This window comes from Panthera pardus, unplaced genomic scaffold (genome assembly GCF_024362965.1).
Source record: "Panthera pardus isolate Hobbes unplaced genomic scaffold, ASM2436296v1 HiC_scaffold_17, whole genome shotgun sequence".
NCBI lineage: Eukaryota > Metazoa > Chordata > Mammalia > Carnivora > Felidae > Panthera > Panthera pardus.
Genome location: NW_026526732.1, coordinates 138420889 through 138443367, shown reverse-complemented (window position 1 = coordinate 138443367; position 22479 = coordinate 138420889). Strand labels below are relative to the sequence as shown.

The 22479-nt window shown below is 49.3% G+C and overlaps 1 long non-coding RNA gene across 2 annotated transcripts; it reads right to left on the bottom strand.

Annotated features, from left to right (window-relative positions):
- Positions 1-10165: 10165 nt before the first annotated feature.
- On the bottom strand, positions 10166-20090 carry LOC109271670 (uncharacterized). 2 transcript variants are annotated; one of them, XR_002082058.2, is made up of 3 exons: positions 19999-20090; positions 11721-11843; positions 10166-10538 (listed from the first exon to the last, which is right to left on the bottom strand). It is a non-coding gene; the product is annotated as an uncharacterized LOC109271670 (long non-coding RNA). The 2 variants fall into 2 exon arrangements; XR_002082059.2 differs by lacking the exon at positions 10166-10538 and adding an exon at positions 10562-10991.
- Positions 20091-22479: the final 2389 nt, after the last annotated feature.

The following is a 22479-nucleotide window of genomic DNA, read 5'->3' as shown; positions in this document are numbered from 1 at the left end:
TTTGTTATGAGAGAGAGAGACAGAGACAGAGACAGAGACAGAGACAGAGAGAAAGAGAGGGAGAGAGAGAATCCCAAGCAGGCTCCACACTATCAGCACAGAGCCCAAACGGGGCTCAAAGTCACGAACCATGAGATCATGACCTGAGCTGAAATCGAGAGTCGGACACTCAACTGACTGAGCCATGCAGGTGCCCTGGGTGGCCCTATTTCTAAGGCTCGGTTTCATTTTTGGCAAGATTTGTTCAATAATACTCATTTTGGGGGTTGTTGTGGGGAATTGAATGACACAGTAGCCGTGAAGCATTTAGCACAGTGCCTGGCACAAAAGAAGCACTTGAACGGTCGTGATGATATAACAAGGAACCAACGTGGATTGACTCCTGCAGGTCAATCTTCGGATGGGTGGAAGGGGTGTGGACCAGGAAGGGCTAGGAGAGAAAGGGCCAAGAATGAGGCTGGAGCAGGGTGGTGTGACTTCATCGTTCCAGGGGACTGGAGCTTGTGGGACAGCAGCAAGGGGAGCCGCTCTGGAACGGAGTATAGAGGGCACCTAACTGCAGCTGGCAGACCAGCTCCTTGGGTTGGGACCGAGTGACCGTTCTCTGAGTGTCCCAGCCAGGATGATGAACGGCAGGCTGTCTGGTCACCTGGGGGCACTGCCCCTTTGCAGTAATACCCGTAGGAGCTGTTAACCAGTCCTTGGCTTTTGAAAGCACATGTGGTCTAAGGGGACAATCTAGGATTTCATTCAGGCCCGGCACATGGCCTGGTATATAGCAAGTCTTCAGTGAATGCTAGCATCCGTCCTTCCCTCCACATGTCCAAGAGGGCGGCTGAGAAATCCGTGTCCCAGAATGGCTGGGAAGATGGCACGCGAAAGCACATAGGGAGACATCTTTGCAGCAGTGATGACGTTTAACCTCTGGGATAATCGGGTCTCAGAGAGGTGTTCAGTAGCTTCCCCAAGGCCACGAGGGAGATTCGGGGGCAGTCTCCCTCGGGAAGGCATCTTCCACAAGTTTGGGAAGTGAGGAGGGCAGAGCTGAGCCGAGGGGAGGGGGAGTGAGACTCCATCTGGGGAGGGTGCGGCTTTCAGAGCGGGTCCAGGTGTGGGCTGGAGGCACTAGAGAGTGGGGAAGGTGGCTGGTGCAACTTCCGGCAGTTCTTAGGAGGGACTGAGTAAACACTGAGTGTGGGCCGGGCCACGGAACCCGCCTGCCAGGGAGGTGCCGTCCGTCCATTGCGCCGAGGAGGCTGCTCAGGCCTGGAGAGCATAAGGGCTTTGCTCAAGATCACGTAGACCGACAGCGATGCGGCCAGGATCGTGACCCAGCTCTGTTCAACCACAAAGGCTGCCTTCTGTCCACTACGCGGTCGTCGTGACCCCCAGGCAGCAGGGGAATGGACACTATCAGATGACCCTTTGGCCATCTCTTCCGGCAGAAACATTCTCTCGGTCTCTGCTCCCTGGTCTCTCTCCACACGCACCCCTGCCTCCTCCCTGTCTTCCCCTCCTTGTTACTCAACCCCTAGTAACCCTACCAGCTGTCCGCAGGGCCAGGGGAGGAGGAGACCAACTCTTCTGAGTGACTCACATGAACCCTCTACAGCCTGCCCACCTCCCTCCCACCCACCAACACAGCAGTGAGGACCCCCCTCCCCCACCCCGTCCTCTGCAAGCGTCCACAACTGAGGGGTACTTCCCAGAATTAGCCACCAGGAACAGCTGGAGAAGGGAGGGGGAAGTGAGAGAAGGGATGGAAGCTAACAGCTTCCAGATGTGCCAGGGCATGAGAGCCAAGGGAGCCTCCAGCCCCATGGTCTCCTGCCGTGGCTGGGAGGCTGGGATGGGCTGGGCCCCGCGACCAGGACTTCAGAATTGCCAAGGCAGCTGGGCAGATCCCCTACTCGAAAACTGCATGCAAATCCATGTGTGCAGAGTGAAGGAGACCTTCGTGTTGCACCTGCAGGGGCCTGTGGGAAAACCCCTGTGGCCCAGCTGCTTTCCGTGGTCTGCTTTTGTTTTTTTGTTTTCTGTTTTTAACATTCAACTATTGTTTTATTTATATTACTACACTTAAGCTGCCTGGAAGAGACAACCAAGCAGTTCTGCCCCATTTCAGGGAAAGTTGCCAATCAACACCAATTACGCGGGGACGAATAACTAGGATTGGTGACATCTTGGGTTCAGGACTGACAAGGAAGAATGCGCGCTGGGGCCACGGTTCATCTCCGATGGGACTGTGGCACCGTGGGCCGGCACAAGCCATGGCAACACCGAACCTTTAGCCCCCCGTCAAAAATTCAGACCTCTTCTCCGAGGCTAGCAAACCAAGTGACGTAACCGGGTTAAAAAAAAGTTTTAAGGGGCGCCTGGGTGGCTCAGTCGGTTGAGCGTCCGACTTCGGCTCAGGTCATGATCTCACGGTCCGTGAGTTCAAGCCCCGCGTTGGGCTCTGTGCTGACAGCTCAGAGCCTGGAGCCCGTTTCAGATTCTGTGCCTCCCTCTCTCTCTGACCCTCCCCCATTCATGCTCTGTCTCTCTCTGTCTCAAAAATAAATAAACGTTAAAAAAAAATTAAAAAAAAAAAAAGTTTTAATTGTTTTCAAACATTTATTGTTGAGAGGTGGGGGGAGGGGCAGAGAGAGGGAGACAGGACCTGAAGCAGGCCTTGGTGCTGACGGCACAGAGCCTGATGAGGGGCTCGAACTCACTGTGAGATCATGACCTGAGCCGAAGTCAAGAGTCAGCCGTGTAACCGACGGAGTCACCCAGGTGCCCCAGAAGTTTTAAAATGAAGCCAAAATAAGGGTAAAATCATGCTCTTCTCACAGATTCCTTCCAAAACGTACATAAAACACACGTTTTCCCCCAACAATATTAATAGTAACACTGTCCACCTTGGCCATCCCGCCAGGGGTGGAGGCACAGAGCGCGGTGGCTTAGAGCTCAGGGCCCCCCGCTCAGCCGCTCTCCAGCTCCGACACTCAAGGTAAAGTGCCCTGCTCCCTTAGCCATGAAACGGTTTCTACTTCTTGAAGTTATTCTTAGGGCTAAATGTGATAATCTACGCAAAGCACTTAAACGCAGTGCCTGGCATGTGGTAAGTTAGTACCGTTTAGAGGACACCTTCCTTGTTTCAGAAGCTTTGTCATTTTATCCTTGCAACCTGGAAGTTACCTACGAGTACCCCCATTTTTATGAGAGGAAATCAAGGCTCAGAGAGGTAAATTATCTGTCCGGGGTCACACACGTGTTAAGTGGCAGGGCTTTGACATAAAGCCAGGCCAGTTAGACCTTAAAACCTGGGCTCAGGATCCTGTGTCCCTCCCTGTGTTTCTCTACTATTAAAAAGAGAAAGAGAGAGAGCACGTGAGCAGAGGAGGGGCAGAGAGAGAGGGAGGAAGTGAGAATCCCAAGCAGGCTCTGAGCTGTCAGTGCAGAGCCTTACGCGGGGCTTGAACGCACAAACACAAACCGTGAGATCATCACCTGAGCCGAAATCAAGAGTCGGGGGCTTAACCGACTGAGCCACCCAGGCGCCCCTCTTTACTATTTTTCCATCAGTGGTAAAAAGCTGTAGGACCTGCTGAGGACTGGGAGGCAATTCAGATAAGCGGAGGACATAATCTCCACTTATCTGAAGAGAAGACTGATTCAGAAAAACTGGCAACAGTTTGGGGGTACAGAGGGGGCCCCGGAAGGAAAAGGCAGGTGCCCTAGAACAGGGTACTAAGAACAGGAGATTTCAGAACCGTGGAAGGGGCAGAGGACAGGGTATCCAGAGGCTGGAAGGAGTCCAGACTGTCCCGGGGTGGCCTCAAAGAGTACCCAGAGCCCCCCTGAGCAAAGCGCCAGGGTCCGCTGACTGATCTTCCTCTCAGTGTGTGTTTCTAGCATTGCCAGTGGCTGCTCCTTTTCTGCACGTCTTCCCCTTGGCTGGGGCGGGGTAGTGGAGGGTCTCCAGAATTCCCCTTTGTCATATGGGGAGCACAGGAGAGCAGGGAGGAGGAAAACCAAGAGTGAGGGGGGCTGGAGCTGGCCAGCACGGAGGCCTGCGATTGGCCCAGCTTCCAGGGCCTGGGCCTGAGGAGGGAGCTGCCTGCCCCCCACCATTCCCTCCCCCTGCCCCCCAGGGCTCCTTGGCTGCAGAGCCTGCCAGCTGGGTCCCCGCCAAGCCAAACAGCTGCCAGGGGGAGAGGAAGAAGCATTTCCGAGCAGAGAGGCCCCTGTGGACTCCGACTCAAGCCTAGAATCCCCCTTTATCATGGCCAAGTGAAAAAGAGAATCTGTACACATGCATACAGACATGCACGCATGGCACCAGGGAGCCCGGGGCACAGGGTCTGAGGACCTGGGATGCTATGGGGGTCGGGGTGGCATAGGGCTGTCCAGGATCAGGCTTGGGGAGGGATAGAGGGCCGGGGGCCGTGACTGTGCCATGTGGCTGGGGGGGGGGTGGTTGGGGAATTAGGTTCAGCTCACTCAGAGGTTGAGGAGGGGGTGTAGCGGGTTGAATAGTCCCCCCCCCCCAAATTTATATCCACCTGAAACCCCTGAGTGTGATCTTAGTTGGAACTAGGGTCTTTGCAGGTGTAATTAAGGTAAGGATTGAGACGAGATCGTGCTGGATCAGGGTGGGCCCTAAATCTCGTGAAAGAATCCTTGTAAGAAACAGGAAAGAACATACAGAAACCCAGGGGAGAAGGCCATGTGAAGAAGATCCGCATGAAGACAGAAGCCGAGGCTGGAGCTCCAAGCCAGGGTATGCCTTGCTCGGAAGCTGGACAAGACGAGGGAGGATTCTCCCCTCGGGCGCCTGGAGGGAGCACGACCCTGCTGAAACCTTGGTTGCAGACTTCTGGCTTCCAGAACTACAAGAGAATACATTTCTGTTGCCACCGGGTTTGTGGCAGTTTGCTACAGCGCCTCCAGAAAACTGGTATAGGGAGGCATGTGGGAACAGGGCCTGGAAAATAGAATGAAAAAGATTTATTATTTATTGTGCTACTATTCTGTGCCAGGCACTTTTAGAGATACTTATCTCAGTTCTTACAATGATCCTGCCAGTAAGAATTATGATTCCCATTCTTTGGTGAAGTTCAGGCCCAAGTTTGTTTTCTAATAGTTGGGATTCCAGTATTGCATCCTCTGTCTCCCAAGCCTGGCCTCTTCCCACTTTCTCTCCAGGGGAGCTCTGGGGGGCTTCTAGGTCCGATGATATGTGCTTCAGGTTGGGGTGGCGGGGAGGGTCTCTAGAGGTCCAGGAGGGGGAACATATTAGGCCTCACTGCAGAACGGGGCCAGGGGTCATTACCCCATTGTTCCGGGGGGCCTTCTGTGACCGGATCGTCTTACTCACCCCTGTTCCTGTAGCCCTCAGGGACCCTTGTGATGGTCTGTTCACGTCCCTAAGCCTCAGGGAGGGGAGGGACACACCCCTACTTGCCGCATTCTCACCGCTCCAACCAGCCGCACTGCCTCCACTGCCGTCACCATCACCAGCCCCACTGTCACCAACAATCCTCCCCCACCGTAATCGCTGGTACCATGACCACCATCAGCGCCACCGAAACTGCTGGAGCCACTGTCAGAGCCGCACTGCCACGTCCCGGGAGCCACCCCCATCCCTTCTGCTCGACCCCTGCCACCGCTGCCTTGGCTTCGTGAGACAACGGTGGGCCAGGGGACTCAGGGGGGCTGTCCTGTGATGGGGCAGCTGAGCGGGATTTAGCAGGGGAGAAGTCAGAGTCAGGATGGGTCTGGCTGACAGACGCCATCAGGGGTAGAAGACTGCTCTGAGTTCAGCCTTGTTGAGAGAGGAGGTGAGCCTGCCTGGCCGGAGTAAACACTTAGTGGGACAGGCTGTCTTCACAGGCGTGGGTTCAGCGGGTGGAGGTTGCTTGAGTGACATATTCAGGCCCTGCCTGGCTTGTGCTGGTCTCTGGGGATGTGGATTTTGGCGGGGCCCTGGCTCCTGGCCATCAGCCTGGCCTGGCCGTGGCAGTGAGGTCATGCGAGTGGTTGTACTGGGAGCACTGGGGAGTGGGGACAGGAGGAAGGGGCCCGCCCTGGCTGGGAGAGGAAGGAGGCCTCTCTCCCCAGGCTGACTCTACCCAAAATGATGAAGTAAGCACATTTTGATGCTCCATCCCCCCTGACTCCCCTCCCCTCTGCCTGCCTGGCTCCTCATAAGCTCTGCAGTGCTGTGGGCTCTGAGTTACTCTCTCCCAGAGATACCTGGCTATTCAGTTCAGCCACCTGAGGGAGTGCAGGGACCAGACAGCTCTGATATGGGGGCAGAGAGAGAATTGACTACGGGAGACAGGTGTCTCATTTCTCTACTCAGGTGCGCAACCCCTCCTTCTACCTTAAGCCAGGTGTGGGTACGCGTGGGCGCACGTGCGTGTGCGTGAATGCTCACGTGTGTGATGAGGGTGTGGCAGAATTTCCAGAAGCTCAAGCCACAGCTGCTTCCCTTGCCCCTTCCCTGTATGCCCAGCCACCTCCACCACCTTTAAGGATGGGACTGGATGGCTCTGGGAACAGCCTCTCTCAATCCTTCCAAACCCTTGAGCTGCCCAAATGCCAAGCTAATCCCACCCTCTAGGATCGTACTTGAGAACTTCGGGAAGTGGGGAACAATGCTATCGTGGGATGTGTTTATCTCTGCATCAGGCGTGAAAGCCCGGCAGACAGGCTGGCGACTGGAGGGGGGCTGAGGGGCCACTGAGTCCCAGAGACTGGAGGTCTCGGTCAGTAAGCACTGGGGAGGGGCCTCGGCTTGCCCTGGACCCTGAGAAATGGGTGTGGCCCAGCCACCTCCCACTCGCCACTGCAAATCACTCCTCAGGGGAAGGCCTTTTGCTAAGTCAGGAAAGACTTCGGCAGGTCACGAGGATCTTTTGATGACCACACAATAGCGACAGCAGGTGTTTATTGGGCACTTACTATATAGCAGTGCCATTCCAAGGGCATATCAACTCACTTAATCCCCCCCCCCCCCCCCGCCCCGGTATCTCTGTAAGATTAATACCATTAGTGTTATCTATATTTTACAGTTGAGGAAACTGAGGCACAGATATGTTCTGATGTTTGCTGAAGGTTATAGTGTTGATGAGAAGTGAGCCTAGGATTTGGCTCATTCCATCTGAACTCCAGAGCTCATGCTCTTCTCTGCTCCATGTTGGGGTGGGGGTAGATGTCCTCCTGTGAAGTCCTGAGTCCCTACTCTAAACCTGCAGACCCCTGCCTCTTCCCCAGTGTCCCACCTGGTGTGGCAAACAGCACAGAATTGGGAGCCAGGAGCCTTGGGGTCTTGTACCTCTAGCATGCTATGTGGCTGTGGGCCAGTCCTTGTTCTCTGGCCTCAGTTTCCTTATCTGCTCTGTGCGGGCCTTGCACTGAACCTGCTGCTTCCTGAAGGACCTTGCAGGTGCCACCTGGAATTGTGCCCCCCTAGCTTGGAACTCCTGTTTGTCGGGCCTCCCTGGGATTATCCTGGCCTCCTGGGAACAGCTGGGAGTTGAAGAGAAGACAATGGCCTGAAAGACCTATGTGTCTGGACAGCTCTTGTGTGTCCCTGTGGTGGCTGCCTCTTTAATTCTTTTCTATCAAGAGGAGCAGCAGCGTCACAGATCAGAGACATTGGCCAAATTTGCTCACTTACCCAGACCCCCATCTGGGTGTGCGGTGGGGGCAGGAAGAGGGTCTGCTGGCATCTGATTCCCACCAGCCTCCTCTGACTGTGCTCACCTCCACAAAGGCAGTGGTAGGGATAGGGTCAGACCCTTGGCTCTCACTACCCTTCCATCCTTCTCTTCTCCAATCCTCAGAACACCCAGTGGGCAGCATCTCAAATTATCCTCCTTGCGCACTAAGCCCTTTCTTCCCCTCCAAACCACACCCTGGAGAGCCTTTCTATTTATCCAGTAGATTTGCTAAGTGCCCACTATGTGCCAGGTGCCACGCCAGGCGCAAGAAGGTAAAGCTTGGGGATAAAGCTTGATTCCTGCCCTGAGGAGCCCAAACCAGTCCCTCATTCCTTACTCTCCATACGTTATCACTTAGCCACACCCTCATGCCTTTGGAGGATCCCTAAAGGTAGGGGACAGAGGTGGAGAGAGGGATTCTCTGGGGTCTGGAGATCAGAGTAGATCTGGGGGCACCAGAGCAAGAAGCAAGAGTGGGATCTGGAGACAGTAGGCCCCACAACAGATGCACCTGGCCCTGGAACCCTTTTGACATCTGCCTGGGCCAGTGTTTGAGTGGGAGGAGGATGGTGGGTGCCATCTTCCTCCTTGCTGGAGACTTCTAGCAAGACAGCAGCCTGTTTGCTGAGCTGGAATCCTGAGACCTGTTAGGGCCAACTTGGCTGTGGTGAGTAGATGATCCCAGAACTTTAAGGGAAAGAGCCTCTCTGTGTCTGTGTGACTGGGGAAGACTTCTCTGAGGAAATGACATTGAAATGACATTTCAGCTGAGACTTATAGGATGAGAATAGTGTGTTAGGGTCAGGTTCAGCCGTGAGTGACAGAAAAATTCCACAAATAATGGTGGTGTAAACAAGATACAAGTTTAGTTTTCTCTGACATAAATGAAACTCAGAGCTAGGTCATTCAGGGCTGGTAGGGCATCCCCATAACCATCGAGGATCCAGCCTTCTATCTAATGATGTCATGCTACCATTGTCAAATACACAGCTTCCATCTCATGGTCCTAAATGGCTGCTGAACTCCAACAATTATGCCCACAGTCCAGTCAGTGGGAAGGAGAAAAGAAGAGGGAGAAGGGCATGCCCTTCCTTTAAGGACACATCTTTGTCGGTAGCACACATCATTTCTACTTATATACCACTGTGTAGAGGTTGCTGTATACTTAGCTACAAAGGAGCCTTGGGAATTTGTCTTTATTCTGGGCAGCATGGATCTAGCTACAAATCAGCAGTTTTATTTCTAAAGAAGAAGAGGAGGTGATGGATAGAAGTCTATGCCACAAGGAATTAGCTGGGTGAAAGCTGGGGTTGATAAAGACGAGAGTGTCAAGATAGAGGGATTGCCATGTTTGAAGCCCCTTAAGCAGGTAGGGCCTTGAGAATGACTCCTTGACTCCCTGTTTCTAGTGTGATCAGCTGAGTGATTGGTGACTGCATCTATTGAGCTAAGGGACCTGCAGAAGGAGCAGGTTTGGTGATCGGGACAAGTTCAGTGTTGGACCCATTGAGTTGAAGGGCCTGTGAGCCATCCATGTAGGGAAGCTCATGGATACAGGGTCTGGGCTCAGGAGACAGGTCTATATTGGGAATTGTAGTGGCATTGTCAGTGGCAACTTCATCCATTATGGGAGGGAATGAGAAGGCCCAGGGAGCAGTGTAGAGAAAACACCTAGGGCACGGCCCCAAGAACCCAAGGAAGATGTTCACCCTCATTTTGTGGCCTCCTGGTCTCTGGTTCCCTTTGGAAGCATTTTCTTTCCACCATTTTGTGGTATGATATATCAGATGATTTGCTTTCCCATTCCATAGTTTGGAAGGATCCCTAGAGACATGTACCACCAGGCCCTCCCTCTCACCTCCATGGGATGGTCCAGAGTCTAGGCGGCCATGTGACCTAAGCTCAGCTGGACAGATTCTCTCTCGGGACTGGGCATCGTGAGCACCTGACGCTAGCATGGAAGAGGCCTTTGGAGTTCAGCCAAGTAATTTCTGTTCCATTTCCAAGCGAGGTATTCTAGCCTTCTAGTTCATTCCCTAGCTAGGTTCCTCAATATTTTTCCGATAAATTCTTTTTTTTTCCCCTTAGTTTTTGGCTTATAAATGCCAGGGTTGGTTTCTGTTACTTGCAAATGAAGAGGAGCCAGCAAAAGGAAAATGAACCGAACAGGACTTCAGAGGGGCCCGAGAGAAACTAAGAGAGTGAGGTTTCACAAAAATAAGCAAAACAGTATATCTCAAAGGAAGGAGTAGCCAGCGGTGTCAATTTTTATTTAAAAAATGTCCAGTATGTCTAAATAAGCATAGCAGGAAAAGGCAAGAAGGAGACACAGTTGTTAATAATGATTAAGAATGGTGGGGAGGCTTTGCTAGATCTCCGTTTCAAAGGAAGGAACCCAACTCATACTTGCTTAAGACAAGAACAACACAAAAGTAATTTATTGGCTCATGATCACTGAAAAGTCCAGGGGTGGACCTGTCTTTGGCACAGTTCGAACAATGTCATCAGGTCTGCTCTCCTGTGTCGGCTCCCTCCTCAGGCATCACCTCCTTAGGCAGCACTCCTGGCAGATCCTGCCAGACACGCACCCACTAGTAATTCCAGAGCAGAAAACTGGTGACTCCAGTGAACTCCGGGGATTAGCCCTGTTGGCCTCGTTTGGGTCATCTGTCCTTCTTGAGCCAATCACTGAAGCCAAGATATTTTGGTGCTTGAGTGGCCAGGCCTGAATCACACGGCTCCCCCTGGAGATGGTCGGGCGGGGGGAGGCATCTTCATTGAAGCCCCTTTTACTGAGGTCCTCGGTGTTGCCCAAAAATAAATCTAGACACAATCATCGGAAGAGGGGATGGGTCCTGGGCTTGGCAACCAAATTGGCAGTCTAATTTACCAGGGGGAAGGTTACAGATGGCCAGGTTTGGGTCACAGAGTCATACCTGAGGGCATGGGGCAAGGCTACTGAGGCATACTTCCTCAAGGCAGTGAGTACTAGGCAGAGACTTGCATGAGCAGGTAGTTTCGGTGGGGGGCAAATGTAAGGACGGTAAAAGAGTGTAGTTGTTAAGCGGATGGACTCCAACGTCAGAAACTCCACTTGAGTCCACCTGGATTTGCCATTTACCCTTTTACTTCTGAGTCTCAGTTTCTGATCTGAAAATTGGGTTCATACAGGAATAGTGCCTACTTCTTAAAATTCTTATGAGAATTAAAGGGAATAATCTACCTCAAGGGTTTAGCCGTGTTCTTAGAAGATAGTAAGTGTTCAGTGAATGTTTGCTATTAAAAAAAATTTCTTTTAAGTAATCTCTACACCCACTGTGAGTCTCAAACCCACAACCCCAAGATCGAGAGCCACCTCCTCCACTGACTGGGCCAGATGGGTGCCCCAGAATATTTGCTGTTATTACAGTGGCCCTGGGTTTTTTTTTCACGCCCTCGGTAGGGGAGCAGGCAGTCTTCAGAGCCCCCCATTCCTCACCCCATCTGAGTTCCCCAGTTCAGACCTCAGAACTCACTAGTGGGCTCTATCAAAGTCCAGCCATATTCCAAACCCAGGGATGGGGAAAAGAGTGGGGGCCTGGTGGGAGGGGGTGGTCAGGGTGGATCACAGTAGGGCTGGGTCGAGGCTAGTGAGAAGATGCTGGAAGGCCAGGGACTGGAGAGGAGGGTGAGAGAGGCCAGGAGGGTGAGGACTAAGGGGAGGGGTGATTTTGGGCAGAGCCAGCAGGGGTCACTGCAGATCTAAATAACTTCAGGGAGGCTGCAGGCCACCCAAGGGCCCTCTCACACTACTACCTGCCTCAGTAACTGTCATCGCCGGGATGTGGGGCTCAGGCCAGTTTTGGGCAGTGGGTTTGGGGTTTGGCTCATGCAGTTGGAGGTGGTTGCCGAGGATGGCTGCCTTCAGTGCCCTCTAGGGCTTGAGCTGTCTCTCTTTGATGGAGGCCCTTATGTTGGGTGTGTGCCTGAATTTCCCCCTCGTTGGACCCTGAGTTCTGGTCGTACCTTGCAAGTGTCTCTTGAGATGCTTCCCTATAAAGAGCTCTGAGACCAAACGAGTTTCCTTGTCTCATTCCTCCCCTCAGAGGGCCGTTGCCCAGATTAGCGTGTTGGAGGCTCAGAGGAGTCCTGCAGACAAAAAAACCTGTCAGGTTTTGTTTGGCCCCGGTTTCCTGGGCTTATGGGAATGCTTTCACAACATGCTTAGGGAAATACTGATTTAAGGGATCGTCCTGGGCAGAGGGCGCATGCCCTAGGAGGTGAGTGTGTCCAGCCCCTCCCCTCCCCCACCTTTTGTTGTAAAGTAATGTGTAACACATGCTTGTTGTGGAGAAAAGGAAAAAACCAAAAGTGCAAAGAGGAAAATTGCTTACCCCAGCTGTTGCTCCTTAGAGCTACCTCAGAAAGCTCTGGCCACTGTCCTCCCTCTATCTAGGGAGCAGGAGGTGACCGTGGGGTTTCCCCTCGAGGTACACCCACTGGTGGTGTACTTCTGGGCTTCTCCCCAGCAGAAGAGAGCCCTGTTTAGGGGTTGTCTTATCCAATCCTCTGTCTCCATGCTGTGCAATTCTTGCCTCCCTTTCTTGCGGACATCCCTAGGGGGACAGAGGATGTTGGTGGTGGTTTAGCGGGTGTTGAGTGGCATGGAGAAGTGGGTACCCAGATCATCAGGGTAGAAGGAGATCTTCCTTTCTAGGTGGGGGAACAGGCCCTGAGAGGGGACGTGGCTTACTGGGGTTTCACAACGAGCCAGCAGTAGAGCCGGCAGAATCCTGGGTCCTGGCCAGGTGCCCTCCGCACCTCTCCTCCAGCTCTTGAAGCCAGCAGGCTGTAGAGAGGGGCCTGTGCCCTCCGAGCAAGGCTGCAGTTTCCTCTGTGGGACCGTCAGGCCACCCGGGCTGTGTGGGTGCTGGGTACGCGCACTACGGTTGTGTAACAAGCTCTGGGGTGTGTGCACGCGCTTAGAAACCTGATGCAACAGGGAAGTTGCGGTCCCGTGAGCTGGGGTGTGGGCGCTTGGCTGGGGCCCAAACCACAAGGAGTATTTGGCTTGTAGCTGTGGAGGCCAGGCACGGGGGTCGCAGAGTTGTCTACGTCAGGGCTTGTCCATTCCTGGGTGCCCACATCCTGGTCCCCGTGGGCACAGGGCTTGAAATGGGGCTGCCTGGCCGGCTGATGCTGGAGGAGGGTGTTGGTGCAGAGAGGGGGGCTCGTCCCATCCTCATCCTGTTTGCCTAGATGCCTATTGTGATGGGGGTGGGGGCAAGTGGGGCCTCCTCTCTGTGGTTCCGTCTGTTTCATCTTTTCCCGGTTGGAAAACTGACCCCCCCCCCTTTCCTGGAGCCCTCACCTCAGTTCCAGTTCATTCTGGACAGCAATATCTGTCTTTCACTCCTTCTACCTTCCTGAACCCCCAAACCCCCGAACCATGGTCTTTCCTGCATATTCCCCCGTTGAGGAGAAGCAGAATGGGGGAGGAGAAAAAGCAGCCGTATTGCAGCCAGGCTAGATTCCAACTGCCCACTGCTGTTTCCGAACAGAATGAGTGAGAAGGATCCTTGTTCTTCCTCAGCCTCCATGTGCTCGTCTGAGAGATGGGGCCATGAGGCTTCTGCCACAGAGCTGTTGGAAGGGACGCTAGGATATCTAGGAAGGGGTCTTACGAATGAGCGTTGCCCTTTCATTCAATCCCACATGGATTGAGCATCTGGGCACCCTCACTTACAGCATCTTCAGCATCAGATGGGGCAACGGGCACTTTAAAAGGGCCAGGGGGCCTAGAAGGGGATGAACAGGAAAAGCAGGCACTGTCCTGCCTGCCCTGTGCCTGGCGAGGATCTCAGCGGCCACCTGGGAGCCCTCCCTCCACTCTTGTCCTTGAGGGAGGTGAGGTATGTTTGTTTTTTCTGTCCCGTTCCACCCGCTCCAGTCTCTCAGAGAGGCAACATTCTTTAGGGTAGCCGGTGGGTTGCAGGGCCAGGGAAGGGGAAGAAGGGCATCTGTGTCCAGTGTCCTCACCTCCCTCCCTGGCCAGGCTGCACAGGCCCCCTGTGGGGCTCCTCCTCAGCGGCCCCAGAATGCCTTGTGTCTGTATCACTTTATCCTGCACCAACTCCCTCGTGGTTGATAATCTGTTTATGCATCTATTTAAAAGTAATGATAGGGGCGCCTGTCTGTGGCTCAGTCGGTTGAGCGTCTGATTTCGGCACAGGTCGTGATCTCGCGGTTTGTGAGTCCAAGCCCCACGTGGAGCTCGCTGCTGTCAGCGAGGAGCTTGCTTCGGATCCTCTGTCCCCCTCTCTCTGCTCCTCCCCTGCTTGCGCTGTCTCAAAAATAAATAAACATTTAAAATAAAAGTAATAATAGCATACAGTGCTTGCTGGGTGCTAGGCTCCGCATATATTAACTCATTTCCTCCTCCCAGCAGAGGTATGTACAAACACTATCTGTGAGGAAGCTGATGCTCGGAGAAGCGTGTCCTGCTCAGATTCAAATAACCTGTGCTGTCTAATCTCAATCACTATAGTATCACCCTGTTTTATTTTCTTCAGAACCTTGATCATAGATAGTTGTCTTGTGTTCATGTGTTTGCTTACTCGTTGTTCGTCTCTCTGTCTACACAGCAAGCTCCATGAGGCCAGGGACTTTGTCTTTCTTATTCACATTCCAGAGTCTGTCCTGGTGCCTGGTGGATGGTAGATACTCAGTAAATATTTGCGGGGAGAACGAGGTGCTGAGCCACTCAGTGGAGACTCCTTGAGGGTATGTTCCGTGGTTCACTCTGTTACTCCCGTGCTGCCCAGCACAGGCCCTGGTCTAGCATGGTGCCCGGGAAGCAGTTTGCTAAATGAGTCAAAGAATGTAAAAGGGTCCAGAGAATTCAGTTGTTGCTGGTGTCCCCTTCAGACTCTAGGAACTAGTGAGAGATGTTCAGCCACAGGAAATATGGGGGAAGAATTTATCCTTCTTGGGTCTCTGTTTTGGTTTCCCTGTGTGATTTTGTGTGTGGGCACAGAGTGGGTACAGGGGGGCAAAGTATGAGTAGGAGATTGGAAACATAACAACCGCTGGGAAAAGATCTAATTGCTTCGTGTCCAAAGGCAGGAGATATAAACAGAGCGTATGTGTGTGGCCCAGAGGAGGCTCGTCGTCGTAAGTGATGAACACACGAGTGAGTGAGTAAGGGAGTGAGTTGAGCCAACTACATAGTGAACTCCTCGAAGACAGGCTCATTTTCTTGGTGACCTTAGCCCCCAAGCATAGACCCACATCAGGGCTTGATATGTGTTTGCTGAATGAATGAATGAATGAATGAATGAACAAGTTGGTACCAAGATGTATGGAAATGATTAGAAAAGATGGGTCTTGCAAAGAGCCTTAAAGCCCTAACGAACTAGACCAAGGATGCAAATTCTAGCCTCTGTGTCTTTTCCACAGGAGTTAGGGTCTGAGAAGTAAGGAAGGTGCAATACCAGGAGCATGGTTTCCCCTTATTCGTTCTTTCCAGGTGATCTATCTGGGGTAGTGTGTAGATACTAATACAAAAAAATGACTGAATGTTTGCTGAGCACTAACTATGTGCCAGGCTCTAAGCTCTTTACATGCGTTAAGTAGCTTAATCCTTTCAGCAACATATGAAGTAAGTTGCATTATTTTCTCCATTTTATAGAAGAGGAAACTGAGGCACAAGAGAGGTTATGTAAATTGCACAAGGTCATCTGACTAAAAAGTGTCACATGGTCATTGCTCAGGCTCTGCTGGGAAAAGCAGTGGCTGCCCATCCATGTGGCCAGTAAATGATGTTCTCTGCGTCTTGCTTTGGCTGTGTCACCTTTCCAGGCCTCAGTTTCTTCATCTGTAGAATGGGAACACACATCGTGATGTGTTTGGAGACCGAAGTCAGAGGACTTTGCAAACTGTAAAGGGCTACGGGGCTCTTCTAATGGGATTTTCCACTTCCTCCTCCTGAGTCACCATTATCTTGATCATGATCATGATCATGATCAGGATCATCTTTACAACTGGTCTCCTGCCATTCATATGCCAGCACTGGCAACCCCGGAGACAGATAAATCCACTTCCCATTCATAGATAATTACTGTCTGATTTGGCCTCCACTTCTCTCCTATTTCCATTTTATTCTCTACTCTCTAAGCCTTGACTCAGTTCCCACCCCATCTTCTCTTTCCTCAATTATTGCAACAGTCTCCCCAACGGGCCTCTCAGCCTCTGGACTCTTTCTCACCTCTATTAACTAATTTGCTTAATATGTAAATCAAAACTTGTCACTCTCCTGCCCTCATGCCAAGAACTGACTAAACTTTTTTTTTTTTTTATGAAACATTAAGCCTTTGGTTATGTGGGCCCTGGAAACACTTCATTTCCAGGCCACCCGGTGCCCTCCAGCCATGCCATATGTTGGCTGTTCCTGTAATAAAGCAGGATTTTCATCCCTATTTGCCTTTGCTTATGCTGTTCCCTCTGCCTGGCAGGTCTTTTCTGACTTTATCTCTACAGTGAATGCCCACTCATTCATTTTACCCTTCAGAACAAAAAAAGCATCATTGCCTTTTCTGATTATAAAAGTGATGCATGTTTATTGGAAATAAACAATATGGAATACATTTGGGAAAAAAAAGAAAGTGTTTCCTCTTTCCACAGTTCCAACAATTGGAGATAATCACTATTCAAGTACTATGAGTATAATCATGAGTTTTTTCTGTAGATAGATATGTCTTTAAATACATGTATATACACACATACTTACAAAAATGAGATCATTTGTGCTATTTGGTAAGCTACCAAAATGAAATATTTTGGATATCTTTTCCTGTGAATAAGCATTTTTACATAGTAATTTTTTTTTTCATAACTCGATTTCAGTTCAGATGTTTACTGTCTTGGAAGGATCTCTTGGCTCTCTCCTTCTCCTCCAGCCCCCACCCACAGGGTCCCTCCTGCAAGGACTCATCGCACCTTGTATCTCTTTCTTTGAAACCTTTCCCACTTGTAGGTCATCATTTGATATAAAAGGAAAATGCGTGAAACAATATTTATAAATCTGTGTTAATGGGCACACGACATATAAAGATATCATCTGTGACAATAATATAAAGGGGGAGAGATGGAGGTGTAAAGGAGCAGAGTATTTGTATATTGAAACTAAACTGGTATTTTTAAAAACTTTTTAATGTTTATTTTTGAGAGAGAGAGAGAAAGAGAGAGACAAGTGAGTGAGTGGGGGAGGTGCAGACAGAGAGGGAGACACAGAATCTGAAGCAGACTCCAGGCTCTGAGCTGTCAGCATAGAGCCCAATGTGGGGTTCGAACCCATGAAGCATGAGATCATGACCTGAGCCGAAGTCGGATGCTTAATTGACTGAACCATCCAGTGCCCCCTAGGCTGATATTATTAAAACCAAGTTGTTATAAATTTAAGATGTTAATTGTAATTCTAATGTAACCACTATGTAAATAATAAAAAATACACAAAAAAGGGAAAAAGAAGGGTATCAAAATAGTATACTACAAAAAAATCAACCAAGTGGGAAAAAAAGGCAGTAATAAAGGACTTGGGGAAAAAAACATACAGAAAACAGCTAAATGGCAAAATTAAATCACTCTTTATCAGTATTCACAGTAAATACAGATGAATTAAACTCTTCTTTTTAAAAAAATGTTTTATTTTTGAGAGAGAGGGAGAGCACAAGTGGGGGAGGGACAGACAGAGAGCTTGAATGTGGGAGGGGCAGAGAGAGAGGGAGACAGAGGATCCTGAGTGGGCTCTGCATTGCCAGCAATGAGCCCAATGCAGGGCTCAAACTCAGGAACCCATGAGTTCATGACCTGAGCTGAAGTCAAACGCTCAACCAATTGAACAATCAGGTGCCCCGAATTAAACTTTCTTATGAAAAGGTAGAGATTAGATTTGAAAAACCATACATTGTCTATAAGAAGTTCATTTTAGATACAAGGGCATGAAGAGATAGGAAGTAAAAGGATGGAAAAAGATATCCCATGCAAATAGTAGCCAAAAGAGAGTTGGAGTGGCTATAAATATTGTCATACAAAATAGACTGTCAGTCAAAAAACATTATAAGAGAGAGAGAAGGACATTATATATTAATAAAAGTTTCTTATCAGCAAGGGGATATAACATTTCTAAACCTCTATACACCTAAAAACAGACCCCCAAAATATATGAAGCAAAAATTGACACGATTGAAGGGAGAAATAGACAATTCTACAACAATAGGTGAAGACTTCAATACCCCACCTTCAATAGCAAGTAGAACAAGTGGACAGAAAGTCAATAAAGAAATAGTAGTGGTCTTGAACAACACTATGAACCAATTAGGCCCAACAGACATATATAGAACACTCCATCTGATAATAGCAGAATACACATTCGTCTCAAGTGCACATGGAACTATCTGTAGGATGGATCATATGTTAGCCACAAAACAAACCTTAACAAATTTTAAAAGATTGAAATCATGCAAAGTATCTCTTCTGATCACAGTGAGATGAAACTAGAAACTAGTAACAGAAAGAAAATTGAAAAATCCACAAATATGTGGAAATCAAACAACACACTTTTGAACAACCAATGGGTCAAAGAAGAAATATCAACGAAAACTAGAAAATACATTGAGGGGCACCTGGGTGGCTCATCAGTTAAGCATCTGACTTGGGCTCAGGTCATGACTCATAGTGCATGAATTTGAGCTCTGTGTCAGGCTCTGTGCCTGTTTCAGATTCTGTGTCTCCCTTTCTCTTTGCCCCTCCCCTGTTTGTGTTCTCTCTCTCAAAAGTAAAGAAATAAAACAGTAAAAAAAAGAAAAACATTGAAATGAACAAAAATGAAAAGACAATATATCCAAACTTATGGGATTCAGAGAAAGCAGTGCTCAGAGAGAAATTTATAGTTGTAAATGCCTACATTAAAAAAAAAAGAAAGATTTCAAATCAATAATGTAAGTGTACACCTTAAGGAATTAGAAAAAGAAGAGCAAATAGAGGAAGGAACTAATGAATATTAGAGTAGAGATAAGTGAAATAGAGAATAGAAAAGCGATATGGAAAATAAAACCAAAAACTAAACATCAACAAAATTGACACATGTTTAACTAGATTGACTAAGATAGAAGAGAGAACACTCAAATTACTAAATCAGAAATGAAAGTGGGGACATTACTACTGACCTTACAGAAATATAAAGGATTATGAGAGAGTATGATGGGGGTGCCTGGCTGGCTCAGTTTGAAGAACATGCGGCTCTTGATCTTGGGGTCATGAGTTCAAGCTCCATGTTGGGTGTAGAGATTATTTAAATAAATAACAACTTTTTAAAAGTTAAAAAAAGAGAGAATACTATGAACAGTTTTATGCCACAAATTGGATAACCTAGATGAAATGGACAAATTCCTAGAAACAAGTAAACATCCAAAATTGACTTAAACAGAAATAGACAGTATAACAATTAAAAAGGGTGAATCAATAACCAAACAACCCAACAAAGAAAAGTCCAGGACCTGATGGCTTTACTGGTGAAATCTACTAACCATGTAAAGGATTAACACCAATCCTTCTCAAACTCTTCTAAAATATTAAAGAGGAGGGAACATTTCCAACTTGTTCTATGAGGTCAGCATTACCCTGATACCAAAACCAGACAAAAACAATACAAAAAAAGAAAATTACAGGCCAATATTACTTATGCATATAGATGTAAAAATCCTAAACAAAATACTAGCAAACCAAATTCAGCAGCATATTCAAAGAATTATACATCTCAATTAACTGGGACTTACCCCTAAAATGCAAGGATGGCTCAATAAAAAAAAAAAAAAAAATCGGTCAATGTAATACACCACATTAATAGAACAAAAGGAAAAAAGACACATGATCATCTCAATTAGTGCAGAAAAATGCATTTGACAAAGATACAAACAAATTCATGATTAAAAACACTCAATGGGCTATCTGGGTGGCTCAGTCAGTTAAGCGTCCAACAACCAACTCTTTATTTTGGCTCAGGTCATGATCTCACAGTAGTGAGATCAAGCCCCTCATCAGGCTCTGTACTGGGTGTGGAGCATGCTTAAGATTCTCCCTCTCTCTCTCTCTCTCTCTCTCTCTGCCCTTCTCCCCTGCTTGATCACTCTCTCTGAATATACATACATACATACATACCTAAAATAAATGTAAAAAACACTCAATAAACTAGGAATAGAAGGAAAATTTCTCAACACAACAGAGGCCATATATGAAAACCACCCACCTAATGTCGTTCAATGGTGAAAGACAGAAAGCTTTTCCTCTGCAATCCAAAACAAAATGAAGATGCCTGCTTTTTGTCGCTTCTACACAGTAATGGAAATTCCAGCTAGAGTAATTAGGCAAGAAAGAGAAAGAAAAGACATTTAATTGGAATGGAAGAAGTAAAATTATCTGTTTGCAGATGACTCTACCTTACTATATATAAAAATTACCTCAAAGGGTTCCTGGCTGGCTCAGTTGGTTAAACCTCCGACTGCGGCTTAGGTCATGATCTCATGGCTCTTGAGTTCAAGTCCTACTTTGGGCTCTGTGCTGACTGCTCAGAGCCTGGAGCCTGCTTTGGATTCTGTGTCCCTCTCTCTCCGCCCCTCCCCCACTCACACTCTGTGTCTCTCAAAAGTAAATAAACATTAAAAATTACCTCAAAATGGATTAGTCACCCAAATTTAAGAGCTAAAACTTTGAAACTCTTAGAAGAAAACCTAGGGAAAAAATTTAAGACCTTGGATTTGGCAATGATTTCTTTAGTATGATGCCCAAAACACAGGCAACAAAAGAAAAAAGATTAATTGGACTCCATCAAAATTAAAAACCGCCACTGAATTATACGCTTAAAATGCTAAATTTTATGTTTTGTATATTTTACTATAAAAAAAGTTAAAAAAATAACTAAACTAGGGAAAACCCTTCAATTCCATTTCAAATGTTTACTGTCCTAGAAACCTCTCCTCTCCCTTTCCCCCCATCCCCATCCACAGTGCCTCTCCTCTGAGGACTCATTGTACCTTGTACATCTCTATTTAAAACCTTTCCCGGGGGTGCCTGGGTGGCTCAGTCAGTTAAGCATCTGACTTCAGCTCAGGTCATGATCTCTCCATGTGGGGTTCAAGCCCCACATCAGGTTCTCTGCTGTCGGCACGGAGCCCACTTTAGATCCTCTGTCCCTGCCTCTCTCTGCCCCTCCCTCTCTTGCTCTCTCTCAAAATAAACTTAAAAAAATTCTAAAAAAAGAAATCCCAATTATAAGGTCATTATTTGTTTATAAGCTGGTTACAAGTTGCCTCTGAAGGCAGTATAGTACAGTGGTTAGGGCCTCAGGCCCTGGAGACTGAGTGCACATCTTCACTCTGCCTCTGACTGCTGTGTGACCACTGGCAAATTCCTTAACCACTCTGGGCCTCTACATCTTCATTATAAAATGGGGGTGAGAAGAGCACTTACCTCATAAGGCTGTGTACCTAAAGGTCTTAGCAGGATACCAGGCACGCACGACCTGTTCAATATATACGTTAGCTATTGTTTAGCAAAACACAGATGGCTAGGTTGTAAAACGAATGCTCGGTAACAAGCTTTGTTCTCCTCTCAGCCATCCCCAGAGGCTAGACGGATATGCATGTGAATGTTCAAACGTGTGTGGATGCACTGCAGGGTGGGGAGAGGAGGGAGCAAGCCCTTTGCCCCTCTTCCCTGGCCCTGTCCTCCCAGACCCTGGCCCAGCCCCAGCCTCCCTGCCCCTGCTGGGCTAGGGGCTAGGGCAGGGAAGATGAGACAAGCCCCCCCCCCCCCCCCCCCCCCCCCCGTCTTTGGAAGATGGTACCTAGTGGCAGCAGGAGCCCCATTCTTCTTTTCTCCCTGGCTTAAAGGGGGCCCCTGGGCATGCCCAGGTTGGGGAGGATGGGAAGGGCTCAGATTTGGGGGTTAGCGTCAGTCACTGCTGCCATATCAATCAGGGCCCTTTCATCAGCCGGAAACAGCTGCACCCGGCTGTCCCGGCAAGTCCAGACGGGGGTTCCCTGCCCCTCCCAGCCTGCCCCTCTTGCCCCCCTTCCCCAGCTGACAGTCACTCTTACCCTTCCCCGGATGCAGGGGACAGGCTGGGGCAAGCTAGGGACACACTCAGTTTCCCTTCCCTGCTGCCCCTCCCTGGGGTGACACCACATCCTCCCTCCCCCCACCCCACCTGCCCTAAGTCCCCAGGACCTGGGGTGGGGGTAGGAGCTGGAGGGGTGGTCAGGAGAGGAGTCCACAAGCGACTGACTGCAGCAGTCAGGCCTGAGCTCCTTACATGCTTTAACTAGAACCCTGGCACAGCAAGGTGGTGGGGAGACCCCAGAGCACGGGTGCAGAAGGCATTTGTTCAGGGTCACACAGTAGCTAAGCTAATGCTAGAACCCAGAACTTCAGATACTACTCTCCTTTCCTTACCCTGCAGCCTTCATTTCCCTGTGTATTGAAGGATTGCCAAGGAGTCTCCTGCTTCCCCTCTAGCTCTGATATTGGGGGCCTGCTCAGAATCTCTCCTCCCTCCCAGTTTATTTTCCCCTGCGGAGGTGCCTAGGCTTGCTGGTGGAGGTGGCTGGGGGTCGGGTGAAGGAAAAGGAAACTTCCACCAGGTTTAGCCTCTGTTTTCAACAAGAGCCCCCTGTGGACTAAGAGTCCAGAGGCAGTTTTGTGGGGAGTGCCCGGTTTGGGCAGTGGCCAG